Source organism: Topomyia yanbarensis, chromosome 2 (assembly GCF_030247195.1).
Source record: "Topomyia yanbarensis strain Yona2022 chromosome 2, ASM3024719v1, whole genome shotgun sequence".
NCBI classification, from domain to species: domain Eukaryota; kingdom Metazoa; phylum Arthropoda; class Insecta; order Diptera; family Culicidae; genus Topomyia; species Topomyia yanbarensis.
Genome location: NC_080671.1, coordinates 118630914 through 118652428, shown reverse-complemented (window position 1 = coordinate 118652428; position 21515 = coordinate 118630914). Strand labels below are relative to the sequence as shown.

The 21515-nt window shown below is 38.7% G+C and overlaps 1 protein-coding gene across 1 annotated transcript in view; it reads right to left on the bottom strand.

The window, feature by feature from the left end:
• The window catches only part of LOC131679305 (uncharacterized), a 615352-nt gene that overhangs the window by 286541 nt on the left and 307296 nt on the right, over positions 1-21515 (bottom strand). The gene's annotated exons all lie outside the window — the stretch shown is intronic.

The following is a 21515-nucleotide window of genomic DNA, read 5'->3' as shown; positions in this document are numbered from 1 at the left end:
CCACATCCATCCCCTTGAACCAAGGTTTCGTCGATACCTTAGGGACTATCGAATGTAGCCACCTTCCTAGCTCCCCATTGCTCCACGAGGTTTGCCAACTTTCGAGGGTTCTCTGATGAGTAATACTGAAAAATTCGTGGAAGCAAATTGGTCTTTCAAAAACGTCACCTTCAATGGCACCCACCTTAGCTAAAGAGTCCGCCTTCTCATTGCCCGGAATGGAGCAATGAGAAGGGACCCACACCAAGGTAATCTGGAAAGATTTGTCAGATAAAGCACTCAGCAGCTCCCGTATTTTCCCCAAAAAATACGAGGAATGCTTTCCATGTTTCATCGAGCGAATAGCGTCAATAGAACTCAGACTATCCGAGACGATGAAGTAATGGTCTGCGGGTAATGTGTCAATGACTCCAAGGGTATACTGAATAGCAGCTAGTTCTGCGGCGTAAACTGAAGCAGGGTCACTGAGTTTGTAGGAGGCGGTGAACTTTTGATTGAAAATACCGAAGCCAGTGGACCCTTCGAGGTTTGATCCGTCAGTATAAAACATCTTAGAACAGTCGACTTCTCGGAATTTATTATAAAAAATATTTGGAACCACTTGTGGGCGTATATGGTCCGGAATTCCAATAATCTCATCTTTCATGGATGTGTCGAAGAAAACAGTAGATTCAGAAGTATTTATGAAATGCACACGGTTGGGATTGTAAGAAGAAGGATTCATATTTTGCGCCATGTAGTCAAAGTACAGGGACATAAAACGGGTCTGAGAATTGAGCTCAACAAGCCTTTCGAAATTTTCAATCACCAACGGGTTCAAGATATCGCATCGAATGAGCAATCGATATGAGAGTTCCCAAAATCGATTTTTCAGCGGGAGAACGCCCGACAGGACTTCGAGACTCATCGTATGGGTCGACTGCATGCACCCTAAGGCGATACGCAAACAACGATACTGAATTCTTTCGAGTTTGATGAAATGTATGTTCGCGGCGGATCGAAAGCAGAAGCATCCGTATTCCAGTACCGACAGTATCGTTGTTTGATACAACCTAATTAGGTCTCCTGGGTGGGCACCCCACCACGTTCCGGTTATTGTACGAAGAAAGTTGATCCTTTGCTGGCATTTCTGTTTCAGATACCGAATATGGCATCCCCAAGTACCTTTCGAGTCGAACCAGACCCCTAGATATTTTACTGTGAAGACCTGAGCTATAGTTTGACCCATTAATAGAAGCTGTAGTTGTGCTGGTTCACGCTTCCTAGAAAATACAACTAGCTCAGTTTTCTCCGTGGAGAATTCGATACCCAGCTTAATAGCCCATGCAGACAAATTGTCCAAGGTATTCTGTAATGGTCCTTGTAGATCGACAGCTTTGGGTTCCGTAACAGACACCACGCCATCGTCTGCAAGTTGTCTTAACGTGCAGGAATTGTCAAGACATTCATCAATGTCGTTGACGTAGAAATTGTATAACAGGGGGCTTAGACATGAGCCCTGGGGAAGGCCCATGTAGCTAAATCGTGATGTCGATAAGTCACCATGCGAAAAATGCATGTGCTTTTCCGACAACAAGTTTAGTAAAAAGTTGTTTAAAGTCGCTGAAAGACCATGCTGGTGCAGCTTCTCTGAAAGAATGTTGATAGAAACTGAATCAAAAGCCCCCTTTATATCTAGGAACACTGATGCCATCTGCTCTTTACTAGCATAGGCCATTTGAATTTCGGTTGAGAGCAACGCAAGACAATCATTCGTCCCTTTGCCTTTGCGAAAGCCAAATTGTGTATCTGACAGTAAGCCATTTGCTTCGACCCAATTGTCGAGGCGGGATAGGATCATTTTCTCGAACAACTTCCGGTTACAAGATAGCATTGCGATCGGTCGATACGAATTGTGGTCGGAGGCTGGTTTTCCTGGTTTTTGGATGGCGATGACCTTCACTTGCCTCCAATCGTGTGGGACAATGTTAGCCTCAAGAAACTTATTAAATAAGTTCAACAAGCGTCTCTTGGCAGAGTCTGGCAGATTCTTCAACAAGTTGAATTTGATTCTGTCTGGCCCTGGAGCTTTATTGTTACACGACAAGAGAGCAAGTGAGAACTCCACCATCGAAAAAGGTGTTTCGTTCGCGTTATCGTGACGGGACGCGGCGCGGTAGATCTTCTGTGCCGGGGCGGAATCCGGACAAACCTTCTTGGCGAAATCGAATATCCAACGGTTTGAATATTCCACGCTCTCATTAGTACTGTTTCGATTTCGCATACGTCGGGCTGTTCCCCAAAGAGTGCTCATCGATGTTTCTCTCGTTAATCCGTCGACGAACCGGCGCCAATAACCGCGTTTTTTGGCTTTCATCAAACTCTTCATTCGCTTGTCTAACGTCGCGTACTGTCGAAAACTAGCGGGTAACCCGTCGTTCCGGAAGGTCTTAAACGCGGCGGCCTTCTCTGCGTACACGTCTGAGCACTCTTTATCCCACCAGGGATTGGGAGAACGTTTTTGTATGTTCGCGCCGGGTACTGGCTTAGTCTGAGCTTGATTCGCGCTGTCGAGAATCAAGCCAGCCAAAAACCTGTACTCTTCCTCCGGAGGAAGTTCTTGAGTAGATTCGATGTTGTCGGATATCGCGGCAGCATAGCTCTTCCAATCGATATTTCGTGTGAGGTCATACGAAATATTGATTGTTTCCAATGGCCTTAAGCCGTTATTGATTGAGACTATGATCGGCAGATGGTCGCTACCGTGGGGATCAGGGATTACCTTCCACGCGCATTCTAACTTTAGCGAGGTCGAGCAAAGGGATAAATCTAATGCGCTTGGGCGCGCTGGTGGGGGAGGAATCCGTGTCATTTCACCCGTGTTTAGAATTGTCATGTTGAAGTTGTCGCAAATATTGTGAATTAAAGAGGAACGGTTATCATCATAAAGGCAACCCCATTCCGCACCGTGAGAGTTAAAGTCGCCTAAAACTAGTCGCGGTGCAGGCAGGGATTCTATGATGTCATGTAGCCGGCGATGCCCAATCGCGGTGTTGGGGGGAATATATATGGAAGCTATGCAAAGATCTTTGCCTTTGGTTGTTACTTGACAAGCGACAACTTCAATACCTGTTATCGAGGGAAGGTTAATTCTGTAGAAGGAATAGCGCTTTTTGATCCCCAAAAGCACTCCTCCATAGGGGGTGTCTCGATCCAGGCGAATAATATTAAAGTCGTGGAAGTTGAGATCTATGTCGGAAGTTAACCAAGTTTCACATAATGCAAATGCATCGCAACTCAAATTATTTATTAAAATTTTGAAGGAATCGATTTTCGGGATGATACTTCTGCAATTCCACTGTAGAACAGTGATCAAATCCGTGACCTCGTTCGATGAGTTAGCCATCGAAGGATACAATCGCTGAAAGGAGGGGCCATTTAGCAGTCAACTGCTTCAAAAATGTTCTTACTGTAGGGAGAAAAGCTAACATAAGACTTTTAATAGGATCAGTTATATTGAAAGTTTTTATTATCCAGTCCACAATGTCCGAGAGTTTGATAATTCCAGTGCCGCGATTATTCTCGAACTGAAACAGAGGAACAATTGGGATTTTTGATGTTCCGGGAAGTGCTGGGAACTCCTTCTCTGAGTTTAATCCTCCGAGACCAGGAGCTAATTGCTTCGGTTTGGTTGCAACACTTCCAATAGATGTGACTTTCTGAGTCCCGTCAAGGGATACCTTCTGGCCTTTACAACGAACTTTAGGAGAGGAAATGTTCCTCCTCTTCCTATAACTTCTAGGCGCCCTAGTAGATGTTCCCTCTTGTGGGTCATCAGCCTCGCCCTCGTTAGGAGGCAAGTGAGCATAGATGTTTGTTGAGGTTGGTGGTGTAGCTTTCTTTAGCATTTCTGCAACAGAACGTTCGGATCGTCCAGCAAGGGAACGTTTTAGTTTATCCCCGCGTAGTTTGTACGCGGGACATGCCGAGATATCATGCAGATTCTCTGCACAGTAAGGACACTTCTCAGCATTCTTACTGCACGAATCATCTAGATGATTCTCCCCGCATTTTCCACAGCGGGCCTTATTGCTACAATGGGTGGCTGTGTGACCCAATTGTTTACACTTTGTGCAATTCATGACCCGCGGCACAAACAGACGCACAGGCAGACGAACCTTGTGCAAGAGGACGTAATTTGGCAAAGCGGTACCAGCGAAGGTCAACCGATAAGAGTTTGATTGGGGGTACGTTTTTGAACCATCCCCCGCAACTACTACTGAGTGCAAACGCTTGCACTCGAGTATTTTCACTGGCTGAAGTAAGCGGTCTCTGAAACGGCCAACCCCGTACTGCAGCAGGTCCTCGCATGTCAAACTGTCATCGGTGACAACGCCTTCAGACTGTACTTTCACAGCTGGAATATACACGTGATAGTCCTTCGTAAAGTGCTCGCAGCAAGCAATATCGTTTGCCTGCTTTGAGTTAGTCAGCACGACCCTCAGCCTGTCTGAGCGGACCTTTTTTATTTCGATCACAGCCGAGAACCGTTCCGTTAGGTCTTTTGAAATCTGTAATAGATTCAGCGATTTTGTTTTGGGCCGAAAGAAGACCACAAAGGGACCGGTCGAGAGCTCTGGATATTGTTTGGGTCGGGGGAGAGCCTTAGGAGTCGACTCGATCTCCATTTGGCCATCCGGGGAGGAAGCCATCGACACCGTCAACGCACGGGGTCAGCACCCGCGCAGACGGGAAAAAGCCGTAAATGTATCAAAAAGGTAGATTTCACTTATCTGTATACTCGTTTCCCACGACGCACCAGTCCAGCTTAAATAGCTGGTTATTGTTCAATCCTCGCTTTACGAACAAAAGGTTGAGGAATGTGGCCTAACGGTTAACACACGCACAAAAGAAAATAAAAGTCCAAACCGAAGAGGCAGAGAATGGCAAAATAACCTTGAACGCGGATTACTGCACTGTTCTTTTTCCAACAGACCGAAAACAAAACACTTCTATCTCGATCGAGCGATGCGTAGAGACTGTGTATTTTTCTATTATATTTGGAACCGTCTACCGACAAATCTACATTTACGAATACCTCCAAAAGTGACTTCTTGAGGTCTCATGAAGGCCTGACACTAGCTTTATGATACTTTTGCTTTTCTAAACAGTAATAAAAATCTCAACATTCAAGAACTTCACTTTGTCAGAAAATGTAGGGCCATCGGAAGCTAAAACTTCGTAAAATCGCACTCCTGGTCCTTTTTTCAGTGCAGTACTCTACGTCACTCGCTCAAATTTGCACCGCTCTTATGGTAGTCGGTATTTGCTAGTATTACTGTTCTCCCATCCATTCTGGTAGTCAAACGGTGGGATAGCAAAATTCTTACAAGTTTCCTATCTCATGCCTCCACGCGATTCTAAGTCTATTGATGACATTTGGTCCTTAGACCGCAGAATGAGAGGGTGCGAACAGAATGAGAGGATGCGAACAGATCTAGTCGAGAAAACATTGCCGTAAAAATGAATAGTTGATCGGAAATTAGCCCCAATACGACTAATCTGACTAGTATCTATGAACACGGCTCAATACGTATTGAAAATTCGCCGCGTCTGTTTTTATGAACCTAATTTAAAGCTCCGTTATTGCTAACAAGCCCGTGCATCAGATTAACAATCCTTTATATTTCCCTTCAGTGTTCGGTATTATCGCTCGTATACTTGTATTCCACAAACAATCCGATATGGAAAATAAGAAATACTTTCCTTGATTTATAACATCTCGCGCTATTTTTGCCAGTATAATATGCTGTCACTTGGTAGTTTTCAAGCCAATAAATATATCGTAGAGAAGAAGTAGCGAGTTCTGTCCAAATACTGTTGCAATAAATAGTGATTCGGCCCATTACGCAGATAAGATTAGCTTTTCCAGGCAATACTCCCACGATCGGCTGTGTGGAGTTCAAATTGTTTTTGTTTAGGGAACATAATATACTCTCGGTAGCCGGCTGCCCAGAGTTTAAAAATAACCAAAAACTAAACAAGATCATCTCTTTTTCGAGTGATCGTGCACTCGAAGACTAACTAAACAACTACCTAATAAAATATGCTTTACAGGTCACATCGTTTGCTTGGAGCGAATCCTAGACCTGATACCCTTCCAAACCACCAACTCCGCGACACCTATGGAAGAGTCTGATGAATCGTCGTCCTTCCGTTAAGTAGGTGGAGCATCAACACTTCCTGTCTACCTTATCCTTTATCCTTCCCCGTGAACGATGGAGATGGGGGCGGCCGGCAATGATGGCTATCATGCTGTTGAGGTTTTAATATGGGTCGGATTGGTATGAATTCCTACTTACCACTTCCTAAGCAACTCTTATTAGATAATCAGCAGTCAAACATGATGAAGTCAGTGTGCAATCCGCCAAAATCATCGTCACAACGCAACGCAACGCAACGCAACGCACAATTTAGATATTTTATTAACAGAGCATTACCAATAATTCGTTTGTATGTCTATTTTATAGGCCATTTTTTCGCTTTCCCATTGATTTGGTTTGAGATTTCTAGCACTGATGTTGTCCTATGCTGATTTGAGCGATTCTCTGAGTCCTGCCACTATCCCATGTAGTATGTGTTATCAAAAACATCGCGAAGCATCAATTTCTAAATGTTCTCAAACGATATAATATCCGAAGAGAGTGATAAGAGTTATAAGAAATGTCTCATCACACTGTTAGGTGGATTAAAAGCGTTTTTTTTTGGAAAAATCGTCCCCGTTTCCAAAAAGAATTTTTTTTAATCGATCGTTCAAGGACACCACAGGTACAAATACTAATGATTTTTTTTAGTTTGATGGTTTCTGTTGAGCTGTTGGACTGGAATCGTAGTCACGGTAAACCTCTTTGAAAAAAAAATGCGTTTTGCGGAAATTGCTATAGCTTCGACAATTATTAATATTTTTTTATTTTCTCAAGTGGATTTTGCAAATTGGACATTTTAATACGCTAAACGTATAACAAGTAATTCATCAAAATATGGCTACATACCTTTAAAAAAATTCAAACTTTTCCCTTTTTTCCCGCATCCCAACATATATAACCCCTTAAAATGACTTTTCTGTAGCTTCGCCGTCACGGACCCATCAACAAAAATAATCCTCTAATATATCCAGTTTATGAAGTGCCGAAAAGTTCTGTCCCTAAAAAATCAAACCTGTGTGAAATCCAGGGACACTTTTCTATGTATACGCATGTAGATTTTGCACCGATCCCTATTACCACTATCGTGATCGCAGTAGTTTCGCTGTGGCTAAACTTCAACAATGTAGGTTGAAAATTAAATTTTCCCTGCAGAATAGCTAATGAAATTCCAGCAAAAACTTTCCTATTTTTCGAAACCCAGCACACTCGCACACACACACACATCCATTAATCCGCTGCAGATATGCTTCCAGTTTTTATCACTTCATCACCGCAGGCTTTTAGATCTACATACCAGCAGTAATATAGTTACCAAGCGGGTTTCGGTTCGCTAGACTAGTCTACCGAAAATGTCCCGTTAGCCGAAAAAGTTGGACTAGCACAGCCCCATCTGAAGGTGCGTTTAACGTGGGTCAACTTTGGAATGATAATTTTGTATCAGTACATTTATTTTGGCATCTCTGGGAAAGGTCAGAATTTAATATAGTATTAGCCTTTTGTTTCCAGGAACATTGAGAACAACAGCGTTTTGATTAAAATTAATTGACATTTAACTAAATGATGCAAACTGCCTTCTGGAAAAGATTATTGAAAATTAATTGGTTGTACTGACGTTATTTTCAACCGACGAGTTGTTAAACGAGGCTTAATGATACTGAATATGCTAGGAAAAATGCTAGTCATTTTTCGCATGTGCTAATGCTGCTTCCGAAAATTTTCTCTGTGATGCCGCTCAACAGCACACAACACTGTGTTTAACATTAATTAACATGTTTGTTTAATTATCAAACACCCGCTGGTTTGTGTTAAACATTTCACTGTACGATTATATTAGCACCTCGTGTAAATGTGACAATTTCTCGTACGTGCGAATAAATCGGATCGCTTCCGAGGCGAGCTGATGCCCCACATGAACAACTTTTTTGAAAATAATGGGTATTATTAGTTGCTTTCGGAAAAGTTCGAAGGCTTACAATTAATGCCCTCTTCCACAACACGTTAATCTTCTGAATAAGCGAACATTCGTACGATTATAATACCTATCGCTAAACAATTTCTCAAACTACTCCATCCCTTGCGGGATCATGTTTACCAAAACTCTTAGCGAAGCCGTCGACAGCAGCCCAAATATTTGCGTGATTAATTTTATCACTTCATTTATGCCACACCGTGGGTGAAATTGTGCCCAACAAACGACACCTCCAGATACCAGCACGCAAAACACAAAGTACATACCGCCGAGCGAGCGTGTCAAGAGCGAGGAAAATCAGTGTACGATAGCGAGCAAATACTTCAATTAGCGGGTTATTAAAAAAGAGTCAACTCCCATTATGCCCACGGTACGGAGCAAAGCGAGAAAAATGGAATATCTGGGACAGAATCTTGTTAGCGTGTTAGACACCATCACAGCTTTCTGCATTACAAAAACTAGGCCAGGAGGTCGCGAGCTGCCGTGAGAGCCGGCGGCCGACGGGGTTTGCAATGAGGGTGGGACCCTTTCCTCGTGATAAAAGCTGGAAAGGGAATAATTGCCGCATAGAAAAGTTTAATACGGCGGCGGCACTTGGCGGTTGGGGCTCGGGTGGGGTTTGGATTTTTTTTCTTCCTGCCTGCCAGCTGGAAAATGTCTAAAATAAGTTAACTGGCTTAGAGAATTCTCGATCCGCTTAATTTCAGTTGAGCTTTGCTAGACGCGAACGGTGCCACTCACCGTCGATAAGAGAAGAAAGCTACCTACCAGTAGGGTGATTTGTCTGTTTTGACCATGGGATTTGGGGTGCTGTACTATTTCGTTGATTACTCGACGGAAAATGAATAAGTTCGATCACTGGAAACAGTATAATAACAAAAAATTAGATTAAGAATGAGAACTACTTATGAAAAATCGAATGAAGCCACCTCACTATTTGCGCCATTGCGTCGAGCGAATATGGTAAACCCTGCTCTATCCTCTATAACAATAAATAGTAGTAGGATGAACATGAGTTGAGCACGCTATATAAAAGAATCGCTTGGAGGAAATGTAAAACACGTTAGGCAACGTGATTACACAGTAATTGGCTCTTGCGATGTGGCATTGGTTGTAATTTTAATTAACTCACTGAGCCAAACTGATCGGAGTGATTTCATATTAGAATGACATTATGTCGGTGGAACGTTAATCACAATTCAGAGTCAATTCTCGCCAGGATAGTTGTACATTTGGACGTCCAGGACGATTTAGCTTGGTCGTCGATATCAGGCCCGATGAAGGAGTGGTCAGGAGAGCGAGGGAATGTCCGAATGTTTAACTAATAATTAAATTTAGATGTCGGTGGAGATTAAAAAAATTTAAAACCTCATACGAAGTTTAAAGTTTAATTAAAATTTCCGAAAAAAATATGAGGTTTAAGCACATTTGAATTGTTTTATTTTTTGAAACAGTATTATTTTTTATAAATTGCTGAAAATGCAAAGGTTTGGGGAAACTGGGCTAATTCGGACCTACACTGATAGAATATATTCGTAAATCGCTAGCAATTAGTTTCGTTCAGAAAGTTTTCATAATATATACGAATCTTTCGTACATATTATGAATCGTTAGTAGTTCTATTGAAACAATTTTATTTTTTATTACGAGTTTTTTGTGAAAACCACGAAACGACTTTCGTTGACTTATTAAGAAAGGGCTTCGTTCGGCAAACGAATTGTGCGCTGCTATATACGAATATCTTCATAATATTTACGAGCAGTATTCGTCAAACCGTCAACGTCAAAAGCGTTTCAATAGAGGTAGAATATGGAGTCATTGTTGCTATACGTCAGATAATTGTTGATCATCACGACGGTCTCGGACTGACTATTTAGTAGCCGTATCCGTGTCTGCCGGTTTCAGGAAGATTTTCTGAACCTCTTTCGCTTCCAATTGATACAGAAACTGGAGCAGTACGGATTCAGTTGAGCCATCGCGAACTGCTCGTTGGTTTTGTATGAATAAGTTTGAGTTTTTCTCTGCCAGCGCAATGAATATGCTATTAAATACGAAAACTTCTCTTAGATGAACGAAATGAATTCGTGCGACCAACGAAGTCGCTCGTAATATACTCAAATATTTGCTGAAATAAACGAATCGTTTCGTTTCATTCATGAAAAATAATGTCCTTATCAACGATAACATTCGTTCCGTGTACACTAGATAATTCTTTATCTTTCTAGTCCTCAATAGAGGTGAGCAGGTTGAAATAAAATCGATTTTGCCAGATCGATTCTTTTAGTTTGTTAAAAAATCGTTGTTGCCTCTGTTAAACATCGATCCTAAAAGATCGAATGAAAAAAGGTATGCTAATAAAAACGAAAACTTTTTTTTAAGATGAACGAAATGAATTCGTGCGACCAACGAAGTCGCTCGTAATATACATAAACGTTTATTAAAATGAACGAAACATTTCGTTTCATTTACCAAAAACAAGGTTGTTATCGACGATAATAGTCGTGCAGTGCACACTAAATAAGTAAAATTTACGAAAACTTTCGTTCATCAAGCGACCATTTCTTCGTATTACAATAAAATCGATTTGGCCACATCGATTTTCTTAAATTAAAAAAAAAACGACGTTGTCAAACATCGATCACAAAAGATCGACTGAAAACAATAAGAGGCTAATAAATACGAAAAATTTAGAAACGAAATAAATTCGTGCGCCCATCGAACCATCGAAATCGTTCATATATATTGAAATAAACGAATCATTTCGTTTCATTCAAGAAAAATAATGCCGTTATCAACAATAACATTCCTGCAATGTATACCAAATATGTAAAATTTACGGAAACTTTCGTTCATCAAGCGGCCATTACTTCACACCACAATCTTTCTAGTCCTCAATAGAGGTGAGCAGGTTGAAATAAAATCGATTTTGCTGGATCGATCCTTTTAGTTAGTTGAAAAATCGTTGTTGTCAAACATCGATCTTAAAATATCGATTGAAAAAATAAATACGAAAACTTTCCTAAGATGAACGAAATAAATTCGTGTGAGCAATAAAATCGCTCGTAATATACATAGACGTTTATTAAAATAAACGAAACGTTTCGTTTCATTCACGAAACATTATGTCGTTATCAACGATAACATTCGTGCAATGCAAACTAAATAAGTAAAATTTATGAAAACTTTCGTTCATCAAGCGGTCATTTCTTCGTACTACAATAAAATCGATTTGGCCACATCGATTTTTTGAAATTTAAAAAAATCGATGTTGTCAAACATCGATCCCAAAAGATCGACTGCAAACTTTTCTAAAATAAACGAAATGAATTGGTGCGACCAACGAAATGGTTCGTTATATACACAAACGTGTATTAAAATAAACAAAACATTTCGTTTCACACACGAAAAATAATGTTGTTATCAACGATAACATTCGTGCAGTGTATATTAAATGTGTAAAATTTACAAAAGCTTTCGTTCACCAAGCGGCCATTCTTGTTCATGAAATGAACGAAACCTACTATTTACAATGCACGAAAATACTTCGTTGCAGAAAATGAAGAATGAATTCGTGCATTGCATGATCGAATTCATTATATTTACGAATTTATTTTATCAGTGTAGTAAGAGTTATTGAGCAATAGAGTGGAAGCTTGTCAACCGATTAACAAAAACATGATTTTTTCGAGGATTAAACAATAGCCAGCGGTATAAGCTGGATCGGTTCGTTGTTGGGCACCAGTATCTCATCGGCATAAACAGAACTTCTGCTCGAACGGGACATCACGTTTGATCAGTCGTTCGATTGAAACACAAAGTGTGTTTTAGTTTTTAGGGATTTGCGTCAAGCCAGCGCTAATCTATTCCGACAATAAGTTAGTGTCGGTTTCTGATGAGGCGAAGCCGAAACGCAACTGAGTATGAAATAAGGATTTGTGCCCTCAAGTGCAAAAACTGGTTTTACCAACAAATTTTCACCCTAGTGAGAAATTTTGGTTTTTACCAAATTTTCCTCCATAGGGTGAAATGTAGCATAGTACCAGTTTAAAGCTAAGCGGGGGTTTTTTTTCGTAACATTTATTGCTTTCTTCCGTCTGCGCGGGCGTTGACCCCGTACGTTGACGTTTTCGATGGTTCCCTCTCCGGATGGTCAAATGGAGGTTGAATCGGGTTCAATTCCTACGGGTCCCTCCGGCCCAAATACTACCCAGAACTCTCAACTGCTCCTTTTGTGGTATTCTTTCGGCCCAAGACTAAATCACTGAATCTTCTTCAGATTTCTAAAGACCTGACAGAACGGTTCTCGGCTCTGACCGAACTTTCAAAGGTCCGCTCGAACAAGATAAGGGTGTTGCTAACCAACTATAAGCAGACAAACGATATTGCTTGCTGAGAGCACTTTACGCGGGATTATAACGTTTATATTCCAATTGTAAAGGTACAATCGGAAGGCGTCGTCACCGATGAGAGTTTGACGTGCGAGGATCTGCTGCAGTACGGGGTTGGCCGTTTTAGAGACCGCTTACTTCAGCCAGTGAAAATACTTGAGTGCAAGCGTTTGCACTCAGTAGTAGTTGCGGGTGATGGTTCAAAAACGTACCCGCAAATCAAACTCTTATCGGATGACCTTCGCTGGTCTCGCTTTGCCGAACTACATCCTCTTGCACAAGATTCGTCTGCCTGTGCGTCTGTTTGTACCGCGGGTCATGAATTGCACAAAATGTAAACAATTGGGTCACGCAGCCACCCAAAGAAAGCCGAAAAGTGTCCTTACTGTGCAGAGATCCTGCCGGGCTTGTTATTTGCTCACACAATGAGCCACAAAGAGCGAAGTACACCGATTAAAATAGAGCAGTACAAAAACACTGCGATGTGCAGAACGACCGCACAAAGAGAAACATGAAAACGAAAAAGAGTAAGATCTGTGCACCAAGAGCTGCACAATTTCGTTCAAAGAGTCACCTTGAAGAGCCACTTTTTTGTGCCTCCCCTCACTGGAAAGCAGGTAGGAAAGCGAATCAAATAACAATTCAGATAATATTTGATCGGAAGAACGTTTTAAAAATGTTTATTGGTTGCTTTCTCTACTTACGTGCGCGTGGGACCAAGGGTGCCTAGAAGTTATAGGAAGAGGAGGAACATTTCCTCTCCTAAAGTTCTTTGTAAAGGCCAGAAGGTGTCCTTTGACGGGGCTCCGAAAGTGACATCTATTGGAAGTGTTGCAACCAAACCGAAGCAAGTAGCTCCTGGTCTCGAAGGATTGAGCTCAGAAAAGGATTTCCCAGCACTTCCAGGCACATCAAAAATCCCAAGTGATCCTTTGTTTCAGTTCGAAAATAATCACAACACTGAAATTATCATACTCTCGGACATAGTGGACTGGATAATAAAAACTTTCAATATTACTAATCCTATTAAAAGTCCGTTGTTAGCTCTTCTATCTACAGTAAGAACATTTTTAAAGCAGTTGACTGCGAAATGGCCCCTCCTTTCACCGATTGTGTCCTTCGATGGCTAACTTATCGAACGAGGTCACGGATTTGATCACTGTTCTACAGTGGAATTGCAGAAGTATCATCCCGAAAATCGATTTCTTCAAAATTTTAATAAATAGTTTGAGTTGCGATGCATTTGAATTATGTGAAACTTGGTTAAATTCCGATATAGATCTCAACTTCCACGACTTTAATATTATTCGCCTGGATCGAGACAACTCGAAATGGAGCCGATCAACATCTGAGCCGTACTACGAAATCGTCTGGAGTAGAGTAAGGTGGGGCAAAAGTGCGCACCTAACAGTTTTCGTAAAGTAACTATTGGTAGAAAAGCACTAGAAAATCGGCATGATTACAAATTAATACTCTCATCACACATCTTCAAAACGTTATACTAGATATCTCTTGGTTTTGCTTGTAATCCGAGAAATAGTTATTTTCTTATGAATACTCAAATGCGCACTTTTGCCCCATGGTCGGGGCAAAAGTGCGCATAGCACGGGGCAAAAGTGCGCACAGCTTAAATAGCCGATTTATTTCCGCCCATAAATTAAACTAATCAATTTTAGGATATCCATCCCCTCTTATTCTTCCTTCATAACTAAAAAGTACCCCTCCCTCTGCCTCGGTTGATGTTGTTCAGTTTTCCTTTATATTGAAAAAACTTGGATGTTTCATCTTTTAGACAATGTGGTTCATGATCAAATTGTCACCCCTGGTAGCATCATTATTTGTCATAGTTGGGTAGATCACTACAAGAATTCTTGCGAATATACGTTTTATATTGGAAATACATCTTTATTTACATATTCATAGTTTTTTGGTTCTTTTTTAATTACTCTGAGCTGTCGGCACTCTATATTTTTCCTTGGAACCAGTTATGCTGATGCTTTTGTTCCTAAACCGCTCATATCAGTCGTGATTTGACCGGTAAGCTCGCAGTTATTGAAGATGCTGGTCCCTTCTTTAAATCATGGAAGAATTAGTTCAATTTTTATATAAAAAGCTTTACTCGCGTCTTTTGATTTGGGCGGATATGCTATGCGCACTTTTACCCCACTGTCAGTTTTTTAACTTATTCAATTGCTACGAAAATTACTGAATTTTTTCATCAAATCAAATATATCTCGCAACGAACCATATGTTGAAGATTTTTAGGGTACTGTAGTTTTATAGATCCTGATTTATTCAAACAGCCAATTTATGATTCCTAAAATTCAAAAAATAATATCAAATCAGCGAAAAATAGTCCTTCCCCCTTAATTTCAAGCCACTATATTCAAACCTTTCATGCTTATATGTGCGATTAGTTGACTTAATGATACACTAAATCCATACAGAGTTGCCAGGTTCTAGCGCTTCTGTGCTTCTAAATATCCTATGCGCACTTTTGCCCCACGCGCACTTTTACCCCACCTTACTCTAACCCCTGCCATCCAGGACAGGACCACTCGGTGTCCCAGTATATGATTCTTCCTGATGAAGACCACCAGAGCCTGTAATCCATCCGTTGGTCTCCCGAAGCCTGAAACTGAAATAATTTTCTCCCCCTGTTATCTTTGTCCACCCTCCCTCCCCTGACTCTTATACACAGAAGCATCACCCCTATCCCCCCCAAATATCATCCCGAAGCATTTAGCTCTCCTGTCTTTTCTAGTTTTAACTATTATATTATATAATCTCGTTGAAAATGCCAACTCTAAAAATAACTCTAATTAATGTCCCCGAATATTTACAAAATTTAATAACGCCCTCTAGTTATTTCTACTTTTAAGATAGTCGTAAAAATTGTCCCCCTTAGTTAAACATTATTTGCTCCAATTATCTCACTGCTAAAAATGTCAAACCATATTGCCATAAAACCTAAATGATTCCCCTAATCTTACGAAATCCCCTTGTGTATATGTATAGCTATAAATTCGCCTTAGTTTAATTTAAAAAATCAATATGTTTTAAGCAATTTAAAATGTAAAACAAAACAAAATTGGCACTTTTAAGCTAACCCAAACCTGCCTTATCAAATAAACGAATTGAATAAAAAACAGTTTTTTTAGAACTACGCAGAATATCCAGAAATACTGTTTAACGTTTGATGTTCATATTATGTAAATTTGGTGAAATATCTTTGTAAAGCTTGACAAATTTGATGAGTTTTCATTCTTGTAATTAACATTCAGATTCGTGCCGCATCCGGGATTATGAACCAGGGTAAGCAACTTATCACAAAGAGTGCCTTAACAAACGTCGACTACCTCTTTTGGACAAGACTGTGGTTCTCCGGTATTTAGCGTGATTTGTATAGAGCCACCAAAATAAATTTTGTGCCCATAGACTGCAATTCACCAAACTGCCCGAAACTTTAGTAAATCGAAAGATACTGGACAATTAGGAAGCAGCTGTTAAAAATCCAATTTTATTGAAAATGAAATGAAAATGTAATAAAAGTAGAAGATAGGTGGGAGAACAGTTACAGATACTACTGTGTAAAATTTAGGGCTACCATTCAAGACTGTTTTTAAATATTACATATCACAAACTAAAACTTTGTCCTAATTTAGATAACGAATTTATTTCGGGCCACAGTTTCTACGTAGTCCAATCACTTCGTGGGCAACCTTTGGTTGTAAAACATAAAATATTTAATATACCAGCAGTACATCAATACCACCTAGTTTGACGCGTTTTACTTCGGATTGATATAACTGAAATCAGAAGTGCATCTACTGAGGATTCGATTGTCTGTTTCGTTTGACCATGCATGATAATAGGGCTGATATATCACAATGTCAATCTGCGTAAACCAAATAACAATAGGCCAATAGAACTCAACTGGTAAAATTATGCATTGGTTACGATTTCAACACGAAGACGTCTTTAAACGATCCCATAAATTTTTATTGATCTCTATTTTTAAACTACGGGGTTTACAAAAGAGTTATTCTTAACATATTGAACGTGAGTAATACCATGTTCCTGATGTGATGAAACTGGATATAATGTGGCTTCTGAAAAGCTATATTTTGTTTTCCAATAAACGTTCCACTTGGCCTCGCGTTTCTTGCTGCAGGATAGGGAATAACGATTCTTTGGTTGGTCGAGTATATGTCGCCGTGACACATAGTTTATCTTTGCGTTTGACATTAATTTGGTTTAACCAAAACTGTAATAAGCATCTGAAGAATATTCTACTTATGACCGGTATGTTATCCCAAGAATGCTTATCGAAATGTTTTTTGAAACAAATAAAGATCTATCTTCTTTTGAAGTTTTCATGGCGCCAGTAATACAGACAATCAATATGATTTTATATGCCTATCATCATTGGGGGCCCCTAAAATCCCGGGGCCCCTGGCCTGGGCTCAGCGTGCCCATGCGTAAAGACGGTACTGGTACTCAGTGCGGATCATTTGAATTTACAGTGTATTCTTCTACAGTTCTGCCATTAACGTTTATATGCGCTATACTATCTTTTCAATAGATTTCGAGCTTAACCGTATCTGTGTTCGGAAAATCTACAATGATGGAGGGGGCTGTTATGCTGAATCCCCCGGGCCCGTAATTTCTCTTTACTCGCTCCTACGACATGGGAACAGGAACCCAGTGGCTCAATTCTTGGTCGGATACCACATGGGTTCTGAGTAGGTTCTTCTGTACACATCAACATTTGAAAGTCAAAACCCAGTAAAACTTCACCGAACTACCATCAGCCGACTACTGGGGAGTTCACCCGTCTGTTCCCAGGCTTCGTTCGCTATTGAGAATATTTTAAATCCCGTCAACAATTTTAAACATAGCGCGGGTCGCATGACACTATGGAATTGGGGCTCTCTATACGGTGGGTGTTACCACTGGAACAGGTAGTCCGTAGTGTAATTCTTATCCGGTTGAAATAACCTCTACCGACACTACACGGCTTTACTAGGCTGTTAAGAGAAAGAAGCTGACATTGAAGGACAGCTTCCATAAATGGCCGAACAGCCGGATTAAGAAATATATAATCTAAAGGTTGTTTACCTAAGTTTATTAGTTCATTATTGAAAATTTGAATTAGATTTCACATTTCATGGCAGAACTAAATATTTCTTTTGGCGAACTAGCTAAGATGAAAGCGTAAGAAGCGAAGAAATTTTTAGAAATCAATTTAATGTATTCCGGCATGACCGTAATTTGTCTCTTTGTCAGAAAAAGTCTGGAGGAGGTGTTCTCATTGCCATAAATGCAGACTTTCTTTCAGAAGAAATAGAAACCACGAAACGCAAAGAATTTGAACATATATGGGTAAAAAGCAGTAATATCAGGAGAAGTACACATATTCTCCTCTGAGTATTTTCCACCTGAAAATGCTCACAAAAATCATTTGAGCTATTTTTTCAAACTGTAGAATCTATTATGTCAAACATGGAACCTGAAGTAAAACTGCATATTTATGGCGACTTTAATCAATGTAACATCAACTTCATCGTAGACATTGAAAACGAATCTAGCTTACTCCCAGTCGTAGGCGAAAATGAAACACTTCAATATTTATTTGACAAAATATCAGAATTTGGCCTACACCAAATCAACCGTGTAAAAAATAAACAAAATTCATATTTAGACCTCTTATTCACGAACTGCACTGAAGACTTAGGAATTCCACGAAGATCCGTCCGAAAATCTTTAAAATCGTGACCGACCATCTTAGATTCCAATGAAACTTTACACGTTTCACCGTCATGCAAGACTAAATATTTTCCACAGGTAATAAGATTATTTTGACAGCAACTTTTCAAAAGGGCGTAAACGTTTCTACGTGTATGAATTTCAAATTTTTTTTGTTCGATTACTGTATTTTATACAGCAAAACTATCTGAGAACGAGTTACAGGGAATGAATACTTCTGTCTGAAAAAATATACACTGAAAAAAATGCTGTGTCATTTTTCAAAAAAACAAAAAATTTATGATAAAAATTTAAATTGCGAAAAAACCCATTTTTTTAAATTTTTTATATTTTGTTACCAAAAACCTAAAGAGAAAAGAAACATTTTGAAAATTGCATGATGGAGAAAAAATCGGTAAAAAAGTTTTCCTAACAGTAACTTCGTACATGTTTTTAAATTTCATACTAATTGACATACAAAATTGTAATTTTATTACATAATATAATTCTCAGCACCATTTAAAATCAAAATGCATTTAACGAAAATCTTCCAAAATAATTTTTTGAGATATTTGAAATTTTGCTCCTTCAAAAACAATTAATTCGTGTAATTATGCTCTTTTTAAAAGTTATTCACGTTACCCCATCAAAAAATGTCAAAAATTTAATGTTTATCGTTTTAAAGACGTAAAAGCAACTTTTTTAGTGTATTTGGATCCTGGAGAAGCTTTCAATAAAAAAGTTTTCCTAGCAACAACTTTTGACATTTTTTTATAATTCTTACTATTTGCAGTCAAAAATACAATTTTCTTTTTGAATATGATTCTAAACGCCATTTTAAATCGAAATGCTCTAAATAAAAAAAAATCTAAAATGTAGTAGTGCTCGAGATATTTTAACTTTTGTTTTAACAACACAATTATTTTGTTTTATTACGACAAGTTAGTCGCGTTTCTCCATCAACAATAATAGGTTTTTCAAAAGGCCCGTAAACTTTCGTGCAATTTTCTCTTTGACATCAAGGCGATATTGTAAACCATTTGAAAGTTACATGAAAGCAACCAAAATATATTTCAACCATAGGGTCTGTTGATTAAACTATATAGCTGAATCATATGTTGGTTGTTTTCATGTAACTTTAAAATGTTTCACAATATTGCCTTGATGTCAAAGAGAAAGTTGCAGGAAAGTTTACGGGCCTTTTGAAAAACCTATTATTGTTGATGAAGAAACGCGACTAACTTATGAAAAGGTCGTAATAAAACAAAATAATTGTGTTGTTAAAACAAAAGTTAAAATATCTCGAGAACTACTACATTTTAGAATTTTTTTTTTGTTTAGAGCATTTCGATTTAAAATGGCGTTTAGAATCATATTCAAAAAGAAAATTGTATTTTTGACTGCAAATAGTAAGAATTATAAAAAAATGTCAAAAGTTGTTGCTAGGAAAACTTTTTTATTGAAAGCTTCTCCAGGATCCAAATACACTAAAAAAGTTGCTTTTACGTCTTTAAAACGATAAACATTAAATTTTTGACATTTTTTGATGGGGTAACGTGAATAACTTTTAAAGAGAGCATAATTACACGAATTAATTGTTTTTGAAGGAGCAAAATTTCAAATATCTCAAAAACTATCGCATTTTGGAAGATTTTTGTTAAATGCATTTTGATTTTAAATGGTGATGAGAATTATATTATGTAATAAAATTACAATTTTGTATGTCAATTAGTATGAAATTTAAAAACATGTACGAAGTTATTGATAGAAAAACTTTTTTACCGATTTTTTCTCCATCATGCAATTGCAATCAAAATGTTTCTTTTCTCTTTAGGTTTTTGGTAACAAAATATAAAAAATTTAAAAAATGGGTTTTTTCGCAATTTAAATTTTTATCATAAATTTTTGTTTTTTTGAAAAATGACACAACATTTTTTTCAGTGTATATTTTTTTTGGACAGAAGTATTCATTCCCTGTAACTTGTTCTCAGATAGTTTTGCTGTACAAAATACAGTAATCGAACAAAAAAAATTTGAAATTCATACACGTAGAAACGTTTACGTCCTTTTGAAAAATTACTCTTGTATCAAAATATTCCAATTGCCAGAGAATATCATGGAGATTCATACAGCGAACACACCTGCAAAGTTTCGTTCGAATCGACGATGGTCATATTTTGCGGTCGGCCGGTTTCTCATGGAATCCCTCTTCTGTGTTATCTTTAACTCCATTATGGAAAAATGAAGTATTTCACACAGCGATCGAATACTTATCAAAACTCATTCCCGAACGAACTGTATTGAGTATAGAAGGAAATGTCAACGAAGCAGTTACTGAATTATATTTAATTGTAACGAGTTTAATCTCTGGAACAGTACCAGTAAAAAGAAGAAGAAGAACTTATGGCGGACAACATCTGTGTGGTTCAACCAACATCTGAAAAAAAAAAATAGAAAACAAATGGCACATAAAATTTACAAGAAAGAAAATAGCATAGAAAATCGAAAAAAATATTTGGACATTTGTTCCCAACTTGCCATTAACACTGAAAATGAAGAATATAATCGAGAATGAAGTCAAGACTTGTCCAAAGCAAGTCATTTTTCAAATGACATTTCCGTCCAGGAACTCTCTGAACACGAAATTATTACTGCACTAAAAAATCTAAACGCATCAAAAGGACGTGGACCTGACGGAATTACCCCAATATTTTAAAAAAATCTAGCAGCAGAACTTACTCTATTATTACTACATATTTTCAACATGTCACTGAAAAATGGAACATTCCCAGAAATATTGAAATCATCCTTTTTAGTGCCAATTTTCAAATCAGGCGCTAAATCGAACAATCGAAACCATCGAGGGATTGCCATTATCTCATGCATTCCAAAATTATTTGAAAAACTAGTAAATGACAAAATATTACAGCAAATCAAAAATCAAATAACAAGCAAACAGCATGGCTTTTATAAAGGCCGCTCAACAACGTCAAACCTTTTAGAATTTCTAACATTCACTGTAAATGCAATGGACAATGGCAACTCTCTACACAGACTTTAGTAAAGCATTCGACCGTATTGACATACCTTTATTGCTCTTCAAACTGCAAAAATATGGCATGGAAAATAAACTCTTGAAATGGCTTGAATCATATTTAACGAAACGCGAACAAACAGTTCGCTTTCAGAATATACTCTCTGAACCAATTCGTGTCACCTCTGGCG